General features: G+C 45.1%; 1 protein-coding gene across 2 annotated transcripts in view; it reads left to right on the plus strand.

Moving 5' to 3' along the window:
• Positions 1-21,567, plus strand: part of EXOC4 (exocyst complex component 4) — a 393,637-nt gene that overhangs the window by 90,506 nt on the left and 281,564 nt on the right. The window lies entirely within an intron of this gene.

Consider the following 21,567-nt stretch of genomic DNA (forward strand, 5'->3'; position numbering starts at 1 on the left):
AACAGCCCCAGGAGCAGCCCGAGTATCAAATAATGGATAGAAAAGGAGATGAAATAAAAACGAACTTACCAAGTCCTAAACAGGCAAAGGAAGCAGAACTCTTCCTTGGCTGTTAGTTTCCAGTTGCCCAGCGCTGGAATTCTGCTCCTTTGAAGAGGGATGCAAATGGCACACACAGAACCAGGCTGCCAAGGTTGGAGGTGTGTTTATTTGGTGTAAATAACTTAAAAGCTCTAGGAAAGCCAATAAACTGACATTTTTAGAGGAGGCAGTAGGAGGGAAGTGATGATGAACTGTTGTGGGGTTTAGGGATCAGATATATTTGATGTAAATTTAGACTGTTAAAAGCAAGACACCTGCAGAAGACACCATGGTTTTGTTGAATTGCACAAGATTATGTGTTAAAAAAGGGAAACATTATGGGAAAGCTAAAGGATTTCTTTGAAACCAGTCTTCAGTTTGAGAGTGTAGGCAAGGAAGCTACCCAGAAACTCTTCTCTTCTGATAATAAAGGCATAGAAGCAGTGCTGAAAGCTTTAGAAGGAACTTTGAAATGAACTGAGTTTCACAGGCAGTGTGACTTCCCCCTGTACTGGGCACTGGTGAGGCCGCACCTGGAATCCTGTGTTCAGTTCTGGGCCCCTCACTACAGGAGAGACATTGAGGGGCTGGAGCAGGGCCAGAGAAGGGCAATGGAGCTGGTGCAGGGCCTGGGGCACAAGTGTGATGGGGAAGGGCTGAGGGACCTGGGGGGTTCAGTGTGGAGAAGAGAAGGCTCAGGGGGGACCTGATGGCTGCCTCCAACTGCCTGACAGGAGGATGGAGCCAGGAGGGGCTGGGCTCTGCTCCCAAGGAACAAGGGATGGAACAAGAGGAACCGGCCTCAAGCTGCACCAGGGCAGGTTTAGATGGAGCTGAGGAACAATTCCTGCCCCAGAGGGTGCTCAGGCATTGGAACAGGCTGCCCAGGGCAGGGCTGCAGTCACCGTCCCTGCAAGTGTTCACAGAGCGTGGAGATGAGGCCTCAGTGCCATGGGTCAGTGGTGGCCTTGGCAGTGCTGGGCAGTGGTTGGACTGGATGAGCTTAAATGGCTTTTGCAACCTCACTGATTCTGTGATTCTATGATCGGGGCTTGGAGCTTCTGACATAGAAGTGTCAGAAGGCATTTTTAGGAAGAAGTCAGAAGCACTGAGTTGCCAGGAAAGATGGGCAGCCTCTCCTTAGACTCCAGCTGACAACTGGAGGCGAAGCAGAAATGTCTTATGCACGTGCATCGAAGATGCCACAAATTATATCTGTAGGGGAAAATTGGCTCTTGTCAGTGGGATTTTTCTGGTGGTTGTTTCTTGGTTTGGTTTTTAATAGTTCATTCTGCACTTGTAAAGGAGAAACAACTTCGAACACATCAAAGTGGCCAGTGGTTGAAATGCTTGTTTCTTTCTTGGTGGGTGTTACGTTTTAATTGATTAAAAATCTGACCGGAGACATAAAGCAACAACCAGTGAAAAATCTTCTCCCCATTCTGGCAGCTTAACGTTTCTCTGATGACCCTCATGGTGGTTATCAGGCTTAACAGTGGTCTTAAAAGAGGTCTACATAGAAAGACAGTAGTTTTTGACACCTGCAGTGAAATCTCTTGAGTTATTTGGGACATGAAGGGACTGATGAATCGATTCATAGAATGGTTTGGGTTGGAAAGGAGCATAGATCCTTAAGAGGATCAGTACTGGGAATGACCTCACCATGGGAGACATGTCGGACAGAGCTTATGTTTTGTGATACACATAGAATCCCAGACTGGTTTGGGTTGGAAGGGACCTTAAAGCTCACCCAGTTCCAACCTCTGCCACAGGCAGGGACCCCTTCCACTGGAGCAGCTTGCTCCAAGCCCCTGTGTCCAACCTGGCCTTGAACACTGCCAGGGATGGGGCAGCCACAGCTTCTCTGGGACATGAGATGAATGAACTGGGAGAACCAGTGCCACAGAAGCGGGCTTTTCACATGCTATCTGCTGAGCAGCAGAGAAAGGAATGCATTGTGTATTGTCAGAGAAGTGCAAGAATACATCATGCTGTTAGTGGCAACGCAAAGGAGCCTCAGGTACAAATCCCAGGCAAAATGTGTAGCAATTATGGGATCACTTTTTTCCCCAATTCACTAGTTGAAAGGCAGATTATGTTTTATGACATGAATAGATACAGTGCTTCCCCAAGTCACTGATTTATTCTGCCAATGCGTGCATGTATTTCTTCTTTCTCCCTTTCTTTGTTGCATAGTGACTACAGGCTCCTATTCTGCAAAGTCTAACCAAGGATTGCGTTGCAGCAAGCACTGGGCTTTCCAGTGGGTTTTGGCCTGCCTCCCATTTAAAAGCCCCATGGATTTAAATGAGGGGCTAGAGGACTTGTGGTATTTCATTTTACTTCTGTCTCTTTATCTTTCTCCCCCTAAGCTGCTCTGGATCATCATCATTGTTCTCCCTTCTCCTCCATCATAGCATAAGCAACACAGAATTGGAAAGGACCTCTGGAGGTCATCTAATCCAACCCCTACCTATGTCCAAGGGGAATAACATCACTCAAAAATCTGAGGAGGTTGTGGAAAAGCATACAAAGGAGAATCTAGACACGGCCCTTTTTAAAAAGGAGTCAGGGAAGTGAGGGGAGAACCCAAAGGCTTCTAAAGCACTTGTTCTACCTCTGGCTTCTCAACAGAAATATAGAAAGACATAATTGAAGGGATACATAAAATCAGAAGCAGAATTACTGCACCTTATGACAAGCATAAGTTGTCAACTGGTTTAGTGCCCTTCTAGGAGCTGGTAGGAGGGATTGTGGAGGAGGGAGGAGCAGTCTTCTACTCGTGTTTCATGTGCTTTTTCTAATCATTGACTTTGGGAACTACAGTGTAGATAAAGCTGTGGAGAGGTGGGGTAAAGATATGGCTGGAAGAGAAGTTATGAAGGGTTTGCTATTAAGGGATTTATCTAATGGCTCTTTTGAGGGCTCTGTCTGGGCCTTGGTGCTATTCAATAGTTCTGCTTATGTCTTGATTACTGCAGCAGCGGATCATAAAATGTACAAGTACCATGTGTTGGAAGGTGGGGCTTGGGAGGATGTTGGAGAATATGGCTGAAATTTGGAAGATCCTAATAAACCAAATTTAAAAGGAGAGACACTGGCACAGGGTGCCCAGAGAAGCTGTGGCTGCCCCATCCCTGGCAGTGTTCAAGGCCAGGTTGGACACAGGGGCTTGGAGCAAGCTGCTCTAGTGGAAGGGGTCCTTGCCTGTGACAGGACATTGGGACCGGAGGAGCTTTAAGGTCCCTTCAGCCCAAACCAGTCTGGGGTTTGATGTGTTTGGGAAGGATGTGGAGAGTTGGATATGGCTCAGGTTTGGCCAAGGAGTGATGTGATACACGGGATTACAAATGGATGTGAATCAGTATGTCATGAAAAAAAGAGTCAGGTATCTCCATGCTGAGCACCAGAGTAGCAGAGCCTGCACGATGGCTGGAAATGGTCCTTCTCTATTCATTGTTGAAGAGATTTCAGCTGTGGTCCTGTGTCCTGTCTGACTGTGGTCTAAAGGAAAAAGGCAAAGAATAGGGAGGGAATTCAAAGGAGATCAATGAGCATGATCAGAGTTTTAGGGGAAAATGACTTGAGTTAAAAAGGAGCAATCTTTTTACTTATAGATAAGAACAATAAGGGGTGGAGGGAGGACTTTACTTTCAGATCCATCAAGAGTATTGAAAAGCAGAGTGGAATTGTGTTTCTCGGATAGGAAGTACTGAGCTTAAAGACTGGCAAGGGAGACTTGAACACTTCTTGTCTTTGTCTAACCTAAGTGCTGGTGTAAGCAGTGAATGATTGAGGGATGTTATATCCTTGTTGTGTAGCATCCTTATAAACTTCCAGTCATTTGTCAGGCATCAAAACATAACTGGCTCTTTGGGGTGTGGGGATGGACTTGGTGATCGAATTCTCTTCCGATTTTCTGTGATACCAGGAAAATCACTGGGATTATAGTCGTGCCATCCCCAAGGATGGATGAAATGCTGGGAGAGCCAATCCAGCAGGTTATCAGAGCTTTGAAACATTGCCTGTTTGATTTAGTCCTAAATACCACCTTGCAAGTTGGGAGTTGGAAGAGCAAGACATTGCAATTAGATGTAGAATTAACGGAAGGGGGAGGGAATGTGTTGCATTTAACTTCACACTTGTGATTTAAGTGCCAGAATTAAAATCATCAGCTCCCTGTGTGGTCTCCTTATTTGTAGGAATTCAAGTGACATTAAAATTGGATTAGTAATGAGCTTTTGGTTGAAGGACCAATATTAAAATCAAGGGAATCTGAAGGAGGAGGGAGGGGGAATGGTGTTTTCCTTGTGAAGCCTTTGTAGGCAGCGACAAACTGGGTGCGTTCATAGGGATGTGCACTCCTTTCCCTCCTTTTAAAAGCTTTATCCTGAGCTTCAGCCATGGAGCAGAACATTCCTTGCCTTCATGTATAAATTATTTACACTTAAACTGTGATGCATTGAAACTTCTGGAAAATAAAAGGTATATATTAACCCTCCCTTTATGACTGATAGGATCGGGGGAAAAGCAACAGACTAATGGAAGGGAATAAGGAAGCACTTGGGAGCTGCTGGCTCATACTTGACAGTGATTTGTACGTCTGTAGGTTTTAAAGTGCACAGTGTATTTTGGAATACCCGTTGCCTTTTCTTTGTTTGCCTAGAGCCTCCTCTCACCTATGAGCTGATCTTGGGGGAGGGATTGCATTTGGAGGGATAACTCTGGTCCTGGGTTTGTTTTCCTTTCCTTGGAGCCACCTTACAGATGCAGCTATTCTCAGTGCCATTTGTATTTGCATCTCAGGAATACTAAATGCATTAATGATCTCTCTTAAGCACTGCAGCAAAGATCAGACCCCTGCTACACTTGTCACTGAATAGATATCCAGCAAAAAGTCTCTGTTAAATGCTGCTAGAGACAATGCAACTTGAGAAAGAGCAGAAACAAAAGTGCTGCAAACTGAGATGTTAACTGAAGATACAGTCAGGATCTCTTGGATTCCTGGTCCAGAAGCTTTGTTCCACCCCATGTTGTCTCTCCTAAGCATCCCCATTTTACCAGCTGTAAATACAAGTGACACATCTCCCTGCCAGGTTGTCCAGCTGAGTAATGTGACTCTGTCCATCCTCCTCCTCCCTTTTCTACCAACTTCTGTGTTGCCTTGGGGTGTTTTAACTGGTACTTTGCATTTGAAAACACTCTATTTGGAATGTGCAGGCTAAAAGAGGGAGGGAGAACTCTTAAGGAGCAGCTTTTTTTATCCATTGTAGACAGATTGGTGTCACACACCAATAAATAGGTAACTCTCATCGCTGCCAACGTTATTAGATTGCAGAAGACAGTAAATTTACAGACTCCCTTGTGAGTCACAAATGTCTTAAAACCCCTCACAAGTAATTATCTGAAATGGAGACAAGTTAATGTAGGGTTTGGCTGTTTCTTTCTTCTAAGTCTTGGTCATGGGCAAAAGCCATGCAGTACTTAAAGTTATATATATGTATAAGTTAAATGTACCATATAAGTGGACACATGGATTTCTGAGGCAGGTTTGCATGTCCAACTGTAGTCTTGCGCCGTGAAGGATGAGCTTTGGAGATGGCAATGTAATAGATTTGAGCTTCTGGGTATTCATTTTTAAATGGGAGGTAGTTCCCTCATCACCAGAGTTCAATCTGACAGCCCCCTGGGGCTTCTTGTGTTACAGGGAATGCAAAAAGGTTATTTTAATACTAAAATAGCATATAAATACATAGACCTATATCAAAATAGCGTGAAGTGATGGCCAGTGTCTGTGCAGCGATGTAACTAGATACACCTTGGATCTCTGAAGTACAGGAGCAGGAGGGAATTCGTGCAAGGGGTTTTCGTGGACCCTCAATGGACAGAATTTGTGTGGTAGTGGCAGCTTTTCTTTTGCTAAAGGCAGCGGCACTTCAATGGTAGCAGCGTTGCCAGAGCAGGGAAATTGATGCTGGAGCCATCTGCTTTATCCTGGCTCCACCCAGTGGCATTATCCAGCCAGTTTCACACACGCTGTCAGGGCTTCTCTGTGAACCTGAGGTTTTTGTGCCTGTGTGAAGAGGACCTTAAAGCTCATCCAGTCCCAACCCCTGCCACAGGCAGGGACCCCTTCCACTGGAGCAGCTTGCTCCAAGCCCCTGTGTCCAACCTGGCCTTGAACACTGCCAGGGATGGGGCAGCCACAGCTTCTCTGGGCACCCTGTGCCAGTGCCTCAGCACCCTCACAGGGAAGAGCTTCTGCCTAAGAGCTCATCTCAGTCTCCCCTCGGGCAGGTTCAAGCCATTGGAGTCCAGGTGTTACACAGATGCTCTCTGCCTTTTTGCTCCTGCCCCACTCCTTTTCTTTGATGTTTCGTACCATGCAGCAGTAAAGTGAATATTCAGCTGGAGCCAGAGCTGCCACCCAAATTCAGATATCCAGCCCTCTGAACTGGGTTGTTTGCACATCTGATGTATTCCACTGCTTTTCTTTTGGTTTCCAAAACAAAGCAAACTCCCCTTCCATTCTGCAATTGCAGTGCAACTGAAGAATGTTAGCATTAATAACTGACTCTATGGCAATAGCCTCAGCATGTTCATGTGAGCTGGAGTTGCAGGAGGAATGACCAAGCTCTGGGATTCCTGCTGGAGAAAATACGGATGAATTTGCATCCTGCACCTTGAAGAATGAGAGGCATTTTCAGGAAGGCAGTGAAAGGCTGGATGGAGATGTCTGAGTGTTGGTCAGCAATGGTACCATTATATTGTATCCTTTAGATCCTATAAAAACACAAAGTGGCTTTTTTTTTTTTTTGTCAGGCTCTTAGCTTTAAAATACATTCCTGTTGCTATTGAGTTTACACTTCTTTTTGGCAGTCTGAAATGGTTTTACTGAAGGAAGCAATGCTGTGCATGATTGGTTTCGATATTGGAAGCCACACTTCCAATTCCAGCAGCGCTTCTACTTTCTTGAGTAGCAAAAAGCAGTGGATGCAGGTCTTGCTGGAGATATGTCGTCTAAAGTAATCTGAACGCTTGCCAAATGGAATGGGTTTCAATGGGGTGTGAAGTATTCTCAGTGCTGAGCACTGAGATACTAAGCTGAGGGTTCAGCACTTCCCAACTTCAGGCCTGGGGTGGGATTGCAGCTGATGCGCTGCTGTCTGCAGAGTCCTTCAAGGGTTAAATGGCACTGCCTGTCAGGGTGATGCCAGAGCTCAGCTGGCATTGCTGTTGGTGTGCTCACAGCCCCAAGCTGGGTCCCAGCAAGGACCTTGGGTATTTTGTGTGCTGCCACTTGCGGATCTATCTCCCGATTGGGTAAGTAGGTATCAGGGAAGAAGCTGTAGTGTCATACTGGCTGCTGCATGGCCTGGTTTGAAGTTTAGTGCTTGGTTAAAACTGGCTTCCGCTGAGCCTAAAGCCTTTCAGACTGGCTTAAGGAAGGGTCTGCCTTATCCCTCTCTGTTCCTGGTTTCATTCTGATAATTGATTCACTTTCTTACCTGCTATTAGGAAGGAAGACAGCGTCTGCTGGGGAACTGAGTGCTCCTTGTTTCTCCCTGCCCATTCCTCATCCCTATGTAGGAAGCAATTTCATTGCCCCTACTTGTATCCCTTTAAAGCACGGAGTAAATGTCTTCAAGGTCACGTTCCTCCTTGAAGCTAATGATGGTGTTTTTCCTAATCCCATTACAAGGTCCCCAGTATCATTAGATGCAAGCGTTACTGTTTAGCTTCATTTGATAAGCTGATGAAAGGAGGAGGAAAAGGCTCCCTGATGCAGGAAGGCATTCAAGTATCTGCTGTAATGGAACATGTTCAGAAATGTTATAATCTGCTTAACGGTGGCATTTTGGTGGCCCAGTGCTACACCTTTTGTAGAGCAGCATGAAAGGAGGAGCAATAGTGATCCTGACGGGGACTTTAAAAGGCTGGAATGGCTCAAGCATATTTTATTGCTGTTTTTTTTCCCCCCAAGCCTGAAAATGGGAATCTTGTCTATGCTGTGAGCTCCCCCCTCTGGCATCAGGATATCTGTAATAATGTCAAAGACCCTCAAGCGTTACAGCAATAGTATTTCTAGAGTAAGGTCGAGGCACTTTATATCAAGTGTGATATTAAGCCTCCAACCCCAGACTGCTGGCAGGACTGCACTGCTCCACACTTCATCCAGTTGGGAACGGGAGGAATAGAAACCCGCAGGTATTGTAAGCGTGACAAAGAGGTTCTGTAGTTCCAATGTTATTTCAAAGGTGTCAGTGGCCTCAATAAGCTCAGCTTGAAATGGTGGCTGCTGGGTTGGGGTCAAAGGGGAACGTGCCCTTTTATCAACGTCTTGGAGTCACTAGGCTTGTTCTATGGAAACCTGCGTTTGCTGCCCTGGCATTTAGCTGTGCTTTTGTACAAAGCCTTCACACAACTGATTTTATGAGCTCTTTCTCTCTATTAAGTGTTTGGCCTATGGGCCACCATTGTAGATTCAGGTGCAGCTGGATCTTAAAAGCCAGGTTGGATGGGGCTTGGAGCAACCTGGTGTAGTGGAAGGTGGCATTAATAAGAAGATGGCACTAAACACCTATTTAACAAGCATCAGACAACACCAGCACTGGTTCCCTGACTCTTTAAATGCATGTTGTCATTTTCTAGTTGACCAAATCGTAGCATCCCAGACTGGTTTGGGTTGGAAGGGACCTTAAAGCTCCTCCAGTTCCAACCCCTGCCACAGGCAGGGACCCCTTCCACTGGAGCAGCTTGCTCCAAGCCCCTGTGTCCAACCTGGCCTTGAGCACTGCCAGGGATGGGGCAGCCACAGCTTCTCTGGGCACCCTGTGCCAGCGCCTCAGCACCCTCACAGGGAAGAGCTTCTGCCTAAGAGCTCTGCTCAGTCTCCCCTCGGGCAGGTTCAAGCCATTCCCCTTGGCCTGTCCCTACAGGCCCTTGTTAAAAATCATCACCCGTAGAATCATAGAATATTTCAAGTTGGAAGGGACCCTTAGGGATCATTGAGTCCAGTTCTGTGCAGACATGAAACTCCTGAAATCCCACCAGTTTATTGACACCCCAAACAGCGGGACATTAAGCATGTAAGAAACCTGCATTTTTGGCACAAAGACCCTTTTTATCACTAACACAGGGACATCTGAATATCTTCCTATCCAAAATGACTGTGAATTTACTAACCATAGGCTTTGTGACGTTGTAGCCATTCCTGCAAGATCTGTTTCAAAGCCTTTTATGGGTAATGAAGGCACAATACTGGATTTAACTATAGCAAGCTTGCTTATTTTAATCCACTTTTACTCCCTCACATCCCCGGCACTACTTGGTAAATCACTCGTGTGGGTCATGTCTCCTATTGCAGCACCATTATGTGAAGATGTGGGTGGAAGTTTCTTTGCTCATCCTTGTTTCAAGTCACTGTGATGAAGTTTTTAATTGATCTGAAGGAAGATGAAGCAATCAGGTGCTGTATGTTCTGTTACTGACTTTAATTAACTTTACTTGTTCCTTACACCATTTCTTACTCACTGTTTGCTGTTGCTTAAAGGCAGAGTCTGCCTCAGCAGCTTCCACTACTAAACGTCTTTCCTGCTCTGAGTTGCAAGCATAAGTCATCTCCACTGTACACACTTTCTCTTGGCTGTTTCTTCTCTCCCACACACTGGGATAGCAGTAGCTAGAGCTGCCGTAAAACATACAGGAAAAAGGTATTCTCCTAGAATCAGGTGTAGTTTGCCATTAAAAACAGCTTGGACTTAAAATGCAGTTGTAAATAGTCTCTAAGAAATGGGTGCAGTTCTGTATCCAGTTGTGGAAATATTCAGGTACTTAAAGCTGGGGTTTTTCGTTAACATGAATTGGTGGTATATGAAGATATGTGCTAATTTGTTTGCTATATGGTCTAATTGTTATGTTTGTGAAATAGATTGGTGATAGAATCACAGAATGGTTTGGCTTGGAAGGGACCTTAAAGCTCACCGAGTTCTAATCCCCTGCCATGGGCAGGGACACCTTCCACTACAGCAGGTTGCTCCAAGCCCTGTCCAACCTGGCCTAGAACCTACTGCTCACGCTCTGGGGGTGCAGCCCAGCACGCGGGGGGTGGTTCTGGGCTCAAGCACACATTGAAGTGGGTAATGGGGAGCATCTCATCAACCAACACCCCCGAGTCCTTCTCCTTAGGCTGCTCCATCCAGTCTTTGCTCAGCCTGTGACTGTGCTTGGGATTGCCCTGACCCAGGTCAGGACGTTGCACTTGGGTCAGTCTCTGCAGCAGCTTAAGAGAGTGTCTGTATGACCTAAGACAGAGGTCTTTGCTCCTGAAGCCCCTTAGGACTCTTCATTAGGGACTGTAGTGGTAGGACAAAGGGTAATGGGTTAAAACTGAAACAGGGGAAGTTTAGATTGGATATAAGGAGGAAATTCTTTCCTGTTAGGGTGGTGAGGCACTGGAATGGGTTGCTCAAGGAGGTTGTGAATGCTCCATCCCTGGCAGTGTTCAAGCCCAGGTTGGACGAGGCCTTGGGTGATATGGTTTAGAGCGAGTTGTCCCTGCCCACGGCAGGGGGTTGGAACTTGATCTTAAGGTCCTTTCCAACCCTAACTATTCTGTGATTCTATGATTCAATGCCTGAGTTAATCCTGAGTGCAGTTGCTGTTCCCTCAGATAAGGATTTGAACCCCACATTGCTCAGGGTTCAAGTTCAGGAGCAGCCAGTAGCAGGCCTGGATGCTGTCAGTAGTATTCAGCACCAAAACACTGAGAGGCAGCTCATAGTGCACCATACACGTGTACTAGATTTACTCCCGATGAAGATGTTTGTCTGCTTTTGGCTGGTGGTAATTGATGGGCTGTACCCTCAAGGGCAGTAAATCTCAGCAGGTCAGATTTATGAGGACCCTTACGTTTATTTGGCAGCATGACGCTTGTTCCAGGGATAAACAGAGCGAACAGGAGGAAAGCTGACACCTTGAAAAATGCTGTATCCTATTTCTCAACTGGACTCCTGCAGTTTTAGAGCCATAAAACTTTTCTCCTTGTTACGTGGGACAAGAGGCTTGAAGAACATGCTTTTAGTAGGGAGCTGAGGACCGGGAGACGTGCAGGTGTTTCCTCAGGGAAGAATCCCAAGGCATGTTTGTTCTCCTGTGCTCGGAGGGATATTGCACGTTTTTGTCAAGTGCCTGATTAAATTTGACATTTGAAAATAGAACTTCACACAGAAATAAGTACTGTACTTGTGAGGCTTTAATTAAGATGTTTAGTTCCTGTCAAGGTTGGTAGTTTCTCTTTCCTGTTAAGGGCAATACATCTTCCACTGCTGAAATCTCAGGAACCTGTACTTAACCTTTAATCGTCATTCCATTTACATAGAATTCTGATTAACAACTTTTAAAGTTCAGGAGCTGCAACTAAATGCAGTTAAAGCCCTTTTGGAGTCTGTTATTAAGAGCTGGCATTTAATGAAGACTGGGGGCACAGCACTGTTACCATCTACACTAGAGGAGGGTGTCTTAAGCAATTAGTTGAAGGCATGAAATACATGGAGTGTGCTGTATTACCCGTGAGTTAACACGGCTGGTATTTGAAGAGCATGCTGTCTCCTCTCTTTGCTGCTGCTGGATTTTGTATGCCACTTTGAGTAGCAGAAGCTCAGATGAAGTGGGTTTAAGCCTAAAATGCTTCTCGTGCACATTAGAATTGCATATTTCTTCCCTAAGAAGATGCTTTGAAAGGTGTATGGATAGTAGAGATAAACCATGAGCAAATATATCCTCTGTGATTTAAAAATGTTTAGCTTTCCTTCAGTCATAAACAGAAGTTTGTCTCCTCCCCATCTCCAAGCTATGCAGAACCAGTGAAGCTCAGCTAAATTATAATTGCAGAGCAGAAAGCTGCACTCAATTACCTGTTCAACTCTTACACTCCTCCTTGACCTTTTTATATGCTACATGAACAAAAAGGCCAGTCAAACTGAAAGACAGCATGTTTAAATCTCGCAGGGAAATACTTTTTGTGCTATGAAGCCAGTGGTAATTATGCCTTTATGTTCTTTACTTTTTGGTCCATTTTAGAATATAGCTGCTTATGCATCCTCTGCATCATATTGGACTGTATGTATCTTACAGCTTATTACTCATATCAGAAGTACCATGTGCTAAAGATCATAGAATCCCAGATTGGTTTGGGTTGGAAGGGACCTCAAAACTCACCCAGTTCCAACCCCTGCCACGAGCAGGGACACCTTCCATTAGAGCAGGATGCTCCAAGCCCCATCCATGGCATACATCCAAAACATGGATTTTCTTTGGAGGACAGGAATAATCCCACTGCCTCCTTGTGGTGACCACCTTCATTTGGGGGTTTTAGTGGTTTTCTCTTAAGGGTTTGATAGAAACCAAGCAAGCAGCCTGGTTCCTGGGGTCGTTTCTTGTAGCATGATCTCTATTTGCAGAACAGCTGAGGTGCCTGGAGTGAAATAAATGCTGTCTGGTTGGTTTATGACCCAGTTATTCAAGTTGACTATTGGTAGTGTAAATAAATTTGTCAGCAGTATTTGTTCCTCTGTTATTAAATAAAGCAAACAGCAGAACTACTGGGAAAGATGGAGAAAACCTCAGCCCAGCTCCTGCTGTGCTTTATGGAGGCCAAGTGACTAAATTTCAGTGAAAATGGCTTCAAACTTTATGTGTCACTAAACTGGAAATGACCTTCATCATGTACCTTTGTATGAGCTGGCACAGATTGTTGGTTACATGGATATTAAAGCAACTAAAGTCAGAAAGCAATTGCAAACCTCCCCCGAGGACTTGAGGGAGAGGGAGTACTCCTTCAGCATCATATGCCTGCTTACATAGAAGCTAAGGTTACCTGATGTAGTGTCTCAGCAGCCTTTTAGCTGCTTATGTTCTGAGCCACAAGTATAAGTTGAGACTTGTGCTGTTGATGCTGCACAGAGGAGTGGGGTGAAGTTAGTAATGGGGGGTCCTGATAGACAACAGGCTCAGTAGGAGTGAACAGTGTGTGGCTCTGGCAAAGAAAGCCAACAGGGTGCTAGGGAACATCAACAAGGGCATCACCAGCAAAGATAAAGGTGCTGTTGCCCCACTTGGTGCTTGTCAGGCCACATGTGGAATATTGCATTCAGTTTTAGTCCCTGTTCTACATGTGGACAGACTGGAGAGGGTCCGAGAAGAGCCACAAAGATGATCAAAAGACTGGGCAGTGTGTGAGGAAAGGCTGAGAGAGCTGGGGCTGTTCAGCCTGGAGAAAAGAAGGCTTAAGGGAGACTTTATCCCCATTTCCCAGTATTTAAAAGCTGGCTACAAAGAAAATGGAGACTCCCTTTTTACAAGGAGTCATGTGGAAAAGACGAGGGGTGATGGCACAAGTTATTCCTGGGGAGATACTGGTTGAGCACAAGGGAACGTTTTTCACCATGAGAACAATCAGCCACTGGAATAATCTCCCCAGTGGTAGGTCCCCCAGTGCTGGATACGGTTAAAACTTAGCTGGACAGGATGCTGGGACATGTAGTCTAGACCATGCTTTGGCTAGAAAGGTTGGACCAGATGATCCTTGAGGTCCCTTGCAACCTCTGTTTCTGTGTTTCTGTGATAATGACACATCACAGGGGTGTTGATACAACAGAGGGTCAAATTAGTGAACACGTGCAGCAAACACCACTATTGAAATCATTATGCTGGGCACTTGTTACTGAACCAGATCCCTTTCTGGATTGATGTGTAAGCTGTGGTGGAGGGAAAATGAAATGAGGGCTGGCTCATTTGAGGAGCCTACAGTCCAATACTGACGGCTGTGACAGCACAGAATGGTTTCTGCTTTTGCTGTGCTAGCAAGTGTGAAACCCATTACATTGGGATATGTGTCTCGAGTGACTTCACCTCGTCTCTGCGCCGAGTCAGAGCCTGTGGTGCTGAGGATATAAAGTCCACGCACACAATATCAAAAGCTTGTGAAATGAAAAGGTTCTGGTTTCCAAAGTAATGAGCAGGTGCAGGATTCATTGCCCATTAAAGCAGCTTTTAAGAAGTGGTGTTTTGAAAGTGGTTTGGAGGTTCCTTCCCTCCCTTCCTTCCTCCCTGGAGGTAGATGCACATTTGCAGGTCTACAGTAATACTTGTGGTAATACACAGTTAGCATTGATAACAAATGAAGTAGCAGTGGCAGTGACAGTGTTATCTCAAGAGTTCTGGGGTTATTTCTTACTCTTTCTATCCCCAAAAATGAAAAACAAAAGGGGTTCTTCCTTTTTGTACAATAAGGGGATTGGGTGATGCCTTGAGAGAATTAATTGTGGCAGGGTTTTTATTACTCGGTTTCAGTTAAATTAATTTCATGGGCAGCAAGAGGATTAGATAAAGCAGGTTGTGCAGCATGAAACAGTATTCACAGCACCTAAAAATTGGCTTTGTTCTTGCAGACTTACCTTATTGCTTTGTCCTTGCTCATGTTTGCCATGTGTGGACTCTGTCCCTCTTCTCAGCACGGTCCGTCTTACACAGAAGGCTCCGTCCTCATAGAATTCAATCAATTCTTACATTTTTGGGGGTTCAATTCCACAATTACTACAGCATTTTTAATTATTAAGACTTTCTATGTATCATATTATTGGGTTATTAGCCACAGACTACTGTCTTGCATAGAGTGATGCTGCTTTCCTTGCTTTATTCTGGTACTTTGCTGGTAGATACCTCCAGAGCTTCATGAATGGTGCCTTCTTTTGTATGTTTCCCAAGAAACATGTGCATCCTACTTGAACTCCCAGCTTTTCCCTTTCAGGAATCATTTGCTTTTGTTTTCACTGACCCTGAAATCCTCTGTGGCTGGAAATCATCAGCTCAATAATGTGACTTCCTTCAGTGCAGGCACCGTTGTTTGCTGTCCCTAGGCATCACCATGGGATGTAGGATACTTTGAATCTGCTGTTCTTTCTTTAACCAACTTTCCTCTTTGAGATTGCCTTAGGAAGTTTCTCTTCTGCTTTGTAATCTTGGCTTCTGATTCCTCCTGCTGGTTTTAGGTAACTAAAATGGAACTCCAGAGCCTTCATGGGTGCTGGTACAACTCAGGAGGAGTCTAAAGTGTTCTGGTACAGCTGAAATGCCAACATTTCTGCAGGTGCTCAGGGTGTCAAAGCAATAAGCTGAAAATAAATCTCACTTTCAATTGCCAGTTCTTTATCTATTTAGATTAGACAATAAGGCAGAAGCTCTTCCCTGTGAGGATGCTGAGGCGCTGGCACAGGGTGCCCAGAGAAGCTGTGGCTGCCCCATCGCTGGCAGTGTTCAAGGCCAGGTTGGACACAGGGGCTTGGAGCAAGCTGCTCTAGTGGAAGGGGTCCCTGCCCGTGGCAGGGGTTGGAACTGGATGAGCTTTAAGGTCCCTTCCAACCCCAACTAGTCTGGCAGTCTATGATTCTCAGATGCTGACATTATTATTTTTGTGGGGTTTTTTTTTGCCTCTTAAGTTTCCTCAAAGTGCAAGTGAAGTAGCCTTCATGGGTAGTTTCATGCCCAGTGGTTGCCAAAGACAAACCTGGATAAGAAGTTTCCGCTAGCACAAACCTGTTCAGCAAGCACAAATGTTACCAGTGCCTGGGTTTATTTCAACTGGAAACAGTAAGTAAAGGTACTGTGTAGCAATAGCACTTTGAAATCTAAGGGTTCCTTCCTGCAAGAGCCTGAGAGGTGCCTTGAATGCTGTGACAGCAGGGCTCCAGATGTGATCTTCTTGCCTGACCTCGGTGTAAAACAAGCCGTGGTCCTTCCTTCAATGTATTCCTCTTTGAAAGAGGCACATGCTTTTGGCATCCAGTCTCAACTAGGGTTTGCAGGGGGGGAATGACTGATGGACAATAGAGTGTAACCTTTGATGTACGTGGTTAATTATGCTCTGGGAATGTTTGCCTGACCATTCATCACGGCCTGTCCAGCTTCAACTTTCCAGCCTTTGGAGTTTTTGATAAAAAAGTCATTAGTGAAGGTGCTTTTCATCAGTACAGTGCCCTCTGATGCACACTTGCAGGCTGCTCCGCTAACCTCTTCGCCTTCTCTTCACTAAGCTAATGAGACTGAGCTCATGGCTTCTGGGTGTTCCACTCTAAGTAGTGCCTGCCAGCCTTTTAATAACTTCCAGGCTTCTGATGAGCACCCTTCTACCCCCTCTTCCCTCATCTCTCGTTGTTTCCGAGTGCCAGGCTCTCATTTGGCATTCCAGATGTGACAACAATACGGAGTGATGTTATAAACTTTTATTTCTGACAAAGCTCTCTGCTTTATGTAGCCATTTCCAATTAGCTAATTAATACCCATCATCTCAGTGGGACCATTTCTGCTGTTGATTAGCTTCAGTATTCCCGAATTTGCTGGAGTCACAACTTTACACAATGATCCTATAGATCATAATATCATTTTTTTTACCCTAGGTTTAGGGATTTATCTCTGCTGACATTGAAATTCTTACAGGTGATTGATAATACGGAAAATAGTAATACTGAAAAAGAAAATTATGTTCTGTTAACCACAGAATCCCAGACAGGTTTTTGTTTGAAGGTTCCTTAAAGCTCCTCCAGTTCCAACCCCTGCCATGGGCAGGGACCCCTTCCACTAGAGCAGCTTGCTCCAAGCCCCTGTGTCCAACCTGGCCTTGAACACTGCCAGGGATGGGGCAGCCACAGCTTCTCTGGGCACCCTGTGCCAGCGCCTCAGCACCCTCACAGGGAAGAGCTTCTCCCTAAGAGCTCAGCTCAGTCTCCCCTCAGGCAGGTTCAAGCCATTCCCCTTGGCCTGTCCCTACAGGCCCTTGTCCCAAGCCCCTCTCCAGCTTTCCTGCAGCCCCTTTAGGCACTGGAGCTGCTCTAAGGTCTCCCCTTCAGGAGCCTTCTCTTCTCCAGGCTGAACAAGCTGTGTTCACATTATTATGTACTTTTTTTCCCAAAAAACCATAATGGACAGACCTTTTGTTGTCATTATATCCTTAGGAATCTGAGAGAGGAAAACTTCTCGTCCATTCAGTCCAGAAGGAATTGCTGCAGCCACACTTGAATGTGTTTTCATTCTCTGATTTAACTTCTTCTAATTACTATCTTTTTAAAAATGAAGATGGACTGAACTTAGGCTGAAAATCAGTTTTCTTTCTAATAGAAGACAGATGTTTTCTGATAGTCTTTTATTTCTCTTGCAACACAGGGGATAAGGGGAAAAAAGGAATTAAGCTTTCTGGGACCTTGCAAAATCCAGTATTTGTGGTTTCCTCATTTCCAGTTCCATGTTAAGGATCATGTCAGGTACCTGCCCAGTTTTCTTTTAGGAGATGCTGTGTTGACTTTGATTGTTCTGGCTTTTGTCACATCCTTGGTGGAAATATGACTTTATCTCTGTTAATTTAAACCTCAATTTGTCATCATTATAAAAATACTGTTTAGCCAAGGTCTGTGTTCTGTTAATCCACGTCACTGGACATGGATTCTATTATTCTTCCTTAATTCTTTATTAATAGAGTCTTCTGTCATGTGTTCTGTGACTTAGTCCCTGATCAATATGAGGTGGAGAGGCCAGTAATTACCTGCTCATCCCGTTTACCCTCACAACATTCATGATGTGGTGTTAGTTTTGACCTGATTTTCTGGACCCCTGAGATCCAGGAAGGCCTAATGAAAATCAGTGTTGAAGTGTAGAGTTTGGAAGTGTCATGATTTCCTGATGGAGCAAACTGTTCACACTCCAGCATCCACCTCAATTCAGAAGGTATGAGGATGTGAAATACCTATTTGCAGCTTTTAATTGATGGAGTAGAGCTTATTCAGAGCTCAGGCCTCCTATCTACAACCTTACAAGAGGTACAAATGAGGAATGAATGTAGCTGTCACCCTGTGGCCATGTGTGTTCTATTGCTGGTGCATTGCTCATAGGTCAGTCTTGGCTGTGATAAGGTGTAATGACTTATACAACATCTTGTGGGGCTCAGCTGAGGAAGAGAAACATGGATGTGGAGAGTCACAGCAAGTGCAAGCAGACAAAGAAGCAAATTTGTTCTTGCCCCTTTGCAATTCAGAGAGGCAGAGTAGTGTCAGTTGTTATCAGATCAGTGTGATAGACGGGCTGCACATACTGATATGACCTTTTGTAATCTGAGAATTTAATTAAGCCTCCAAATCCATAAGTATTGCTTTTTTCATCAAATACTTCATATTTAATTTTCATTTCCAAAGAGCAGTTGAAGAAAGAGTGCTTTGTTCTCTTCCTTCATGTACAGCTTTATTTGTTTGACGTTGATAGAAAAACACTACATGGATGGCAGAATTCAACCATGGAGCAGAAAGTCAGAGCTCTTGTTATAGATGAATGGGATGTTGCAAACTTTGCAGTCACTCATAAATCTTGCTGTACATCCGTGTGATTAATGTCTAACAAGGGTTTTGATTGATGGCTTAGTGACTGCTAATCAGGTGTTATGGGACCAAATCATGAAATCCCTCACTTGGTTGGTTAAGGAAAGCTCCCGTTCGCTGAGATAGGCAGGAAAATGCCTGGTTTCTCTTTTAAGTGGGTTTAAAGTTTTAGCTTCCTGTGGATTTTAATACATACATGGCCAGGTCACAGCTACTAACATTGAAATATGAAACTTATTAAAATCCTCTACGAGGACGAGGAGAGTAGAACAACTGGATAATGTCAGCTGCCCGGCTGTAGGGAATAAAGTCATAGAATCCCAGACTGATTTGGATTGGAAGGGACCTTAAAGCTTGTACAGTTCCAACCTCTGCTGCAGGCAGGGACCCCTTCCACTGGAGCAGCTTGCTCCAAGCCCCTGTGTCCAACCTGGCCTTGAACACTGCCAGGGATGGGGCAGCCACAGCTTCTCTGGGCACCCTGTGCCAGCGCCTCAGCACCCTCACAGGGAAGAGCTTCTGCCTAAGAGCTCATCTCAGTCTCCCCTCTGGCAGGTTCAAGCCATTCCCCTTGGCCTGTCCCTACAGGCCCTTGTCCAAAGCCCCTCTCCAGGTTCCTGTAGCCCCTTTAGGCACTGGAGCTGCTCTAAGGTCTCCCCTTCAGGAGCCTTCTCTTCTCCAGGCTGCCCCAGCCCAGCTCTCTCAGCCTGGCTCCAGAGCAGAGCTGCTCCAGCCCTCGCAGCATCTCCATGGCCTCCTCTGCACTCGCTCCAACAGCTCCACGTCCCTCTTGTGCTGCTGCCCCAGAGCTGGATCAGGACTGCAGGGGGGTTCTCCCCAGAGCACAGCAGAGGGGCAGGATCCCCTCCCTGAGCTGCTGCTCACGCTCTGGGGTGCAGCCCAGTACATAGGGGGGTTCTGGGCTCTAGTGCACACTGAAGCCAGGTCATGGGGAGCTTCTCATTGACCAACATCTGCAAGTCCTTCTTCTCAGGGGTGCTCCATCCAGCCTCTGATTCAGGCTGCTGACATTGGGTGAAGACCATGCATCGCGCAGCACATTGAGAAGCTAAAGCTTTGGGCTGCTTTTGAGGCAAGTAACTGACAAGATTTTGACTTGCCCACATGTTAATCTTACTGCTTAGAAATTGTAAGGGTCTTAATCTTTATGCTGCACTTATAAGCCAAATATATTGAGTGTTGAACATCTCTCCTGTCTTAACTTCTCTCCCCCTTGGCCATGCATTGTAGGTGCTCAGCCATGCTTACACTTAATTACTTTGTTCTGAAGAATGTGTGTAACTGTTGGATACAGGGCACTGGAGCAGAAAGAGCTTTGATCTGTCTCACACAGTTTCTGCTGGGCTTGGATTTTATACCTTAAAGATGAACTTACAGAGTAGTTATAAAAACTGCCTGTTTTCACTGCTTTTGCTGCTTTTGACTTGTTCAGAGCCTTGTGTATAACCATCCTGCCCTGCCTATTGAGTCATGCCTTAAATTAATATCTTTCTCTTCCTAATCTGCAGTGTTTTCAGAGCAGTTCTTAATATCTCACCAAAACCTCATCTTCGATTTCTCTATTTCCCTTCTTTAACCAAAGAATTCCTAGCATTCCTAGATCAAACCTCTGTCAGTTTATTGTCATCTTAAAATCACAGAATCCCAGACTGGTTTGGGTTGGAAGGGACCTTAAAGCTCCTCCAGTCCCAACCCCTGCCACAGGCAGGGACCCCTTCCACTGGAGCAGCTTGCTCCAAGCCCCTGTGTCCAACCTGGCCTTGAGCACTGCCAGGGATGGGGCAGCCACAGCTTCTCTGGGCACCCTGTGCCAGCGCCTCAGCACCCTCACAGGGAAGAGCTTCTGCCTAAGAGCTCAGCTCAGTCTCCCTTTGGGCAGGTTCAAGCCATTCCCCTTGGCCTGTCTCTACAGGCCCTTGTCCCAAGCCCCTCTCCAGCTTTCCTTGTCAGCCCCTTTAGCTGTTGGAAGACTGCTTTGGACCCAAGCACTCTATTACACACTTAACATTTCCTAGTCCTGGACCATAAAATGACACCAGTCATGGAATCCATTCTAAATAGATTTCATTCATAATGGAAGAAATTAAGTGTTTCACTTGATTAAATTTGAGGTTTTAATTAGATTTTTGTGGGCATTTTGAGGTTGTTAATTCAAGTAGAGAAGATGAAATGCAAATAGGTGCATGCAAACGGATTTGGTAAATTACTGTTAAAAATGGGTGCAGTGATTACTTTGACTCGTAACAATAAGCATCTATTTTCAAAGCTTGTGCTCAGGTGAAGTTTTAATTGAGATGTTTTAGGAGTTGAAGTTTCTTTGTATTATTTTTGTTCTCAAGCTATCCTGAATTATTTCTAACTAGGGGCATGATACCATTTACCCAGGTATTTATTCCTGTGTGATGTATTTCAACTTAGCACAGTACTGATGGATGTATTCCTTTCACTACAGACAGCTCTCTTTGATGGGCTTCGATTATTAATGATTATTAAAATGCCACACTATTACTAATAGCTTCCAAGTGGGTAGAATTTTCTGAAAGCAAACAGTGATTTTGTGAATGCATTGACACAAGTTAATTTTTAAGGGGTTTCTTTACATCTTTAAAGGAAGTTAGAAGGGAATAACTTGAAATCTGTTTCTACTTCTGCACCATCGAGTTGCTCAAGTAGCATCCAATACCACGGTGCCACTGCTGGCTGTGAGGTCTCACTGAGGGACCCCCCCAGCCCCTTACTATGTTGGGCTGGAGGGAATTAACCCTCAACCACATTGGCAGGGCTGGAAGCTGTGGGAATTCATGTTTTCAAGGGGAAAAGAAGCAAGTTTGGTTTGGGAGCTGTTAACGGGCAATTTTTGCAGCTTTGCCAGGACTTTTTCCAGCTTATGTGACCTGCAGCACATGGACTTGCTCAGATCCGTGAATGTTTTCTAGTCCTATATATAAATATGTAGAAAATATATAGGAATACATACCCATATATAAACTATGCTTTGGAAACTGAGCAGTTCAGTATGGCTGACTTCTATGTTTTAAGAGCTGTG

The sequence above is a fragment of the Neopsephotus bourkii genome, unplaced genomic scaffold, assembly GCF_033783945.1.
Source record: "Neopsephotus bourkii isolate Nb327-2 ecotype Australia unplaced genomic scaffold, CSIRO-AGI_Nbou_v1 NB_281, whole genome shotgun sequence".
Lineage (NCBI taxonomy): Eukaryota > Metazoa > Chordata > Aves > Psittaciformes > Psittacidae > Neopsephotus > Neopsephotus bourkii.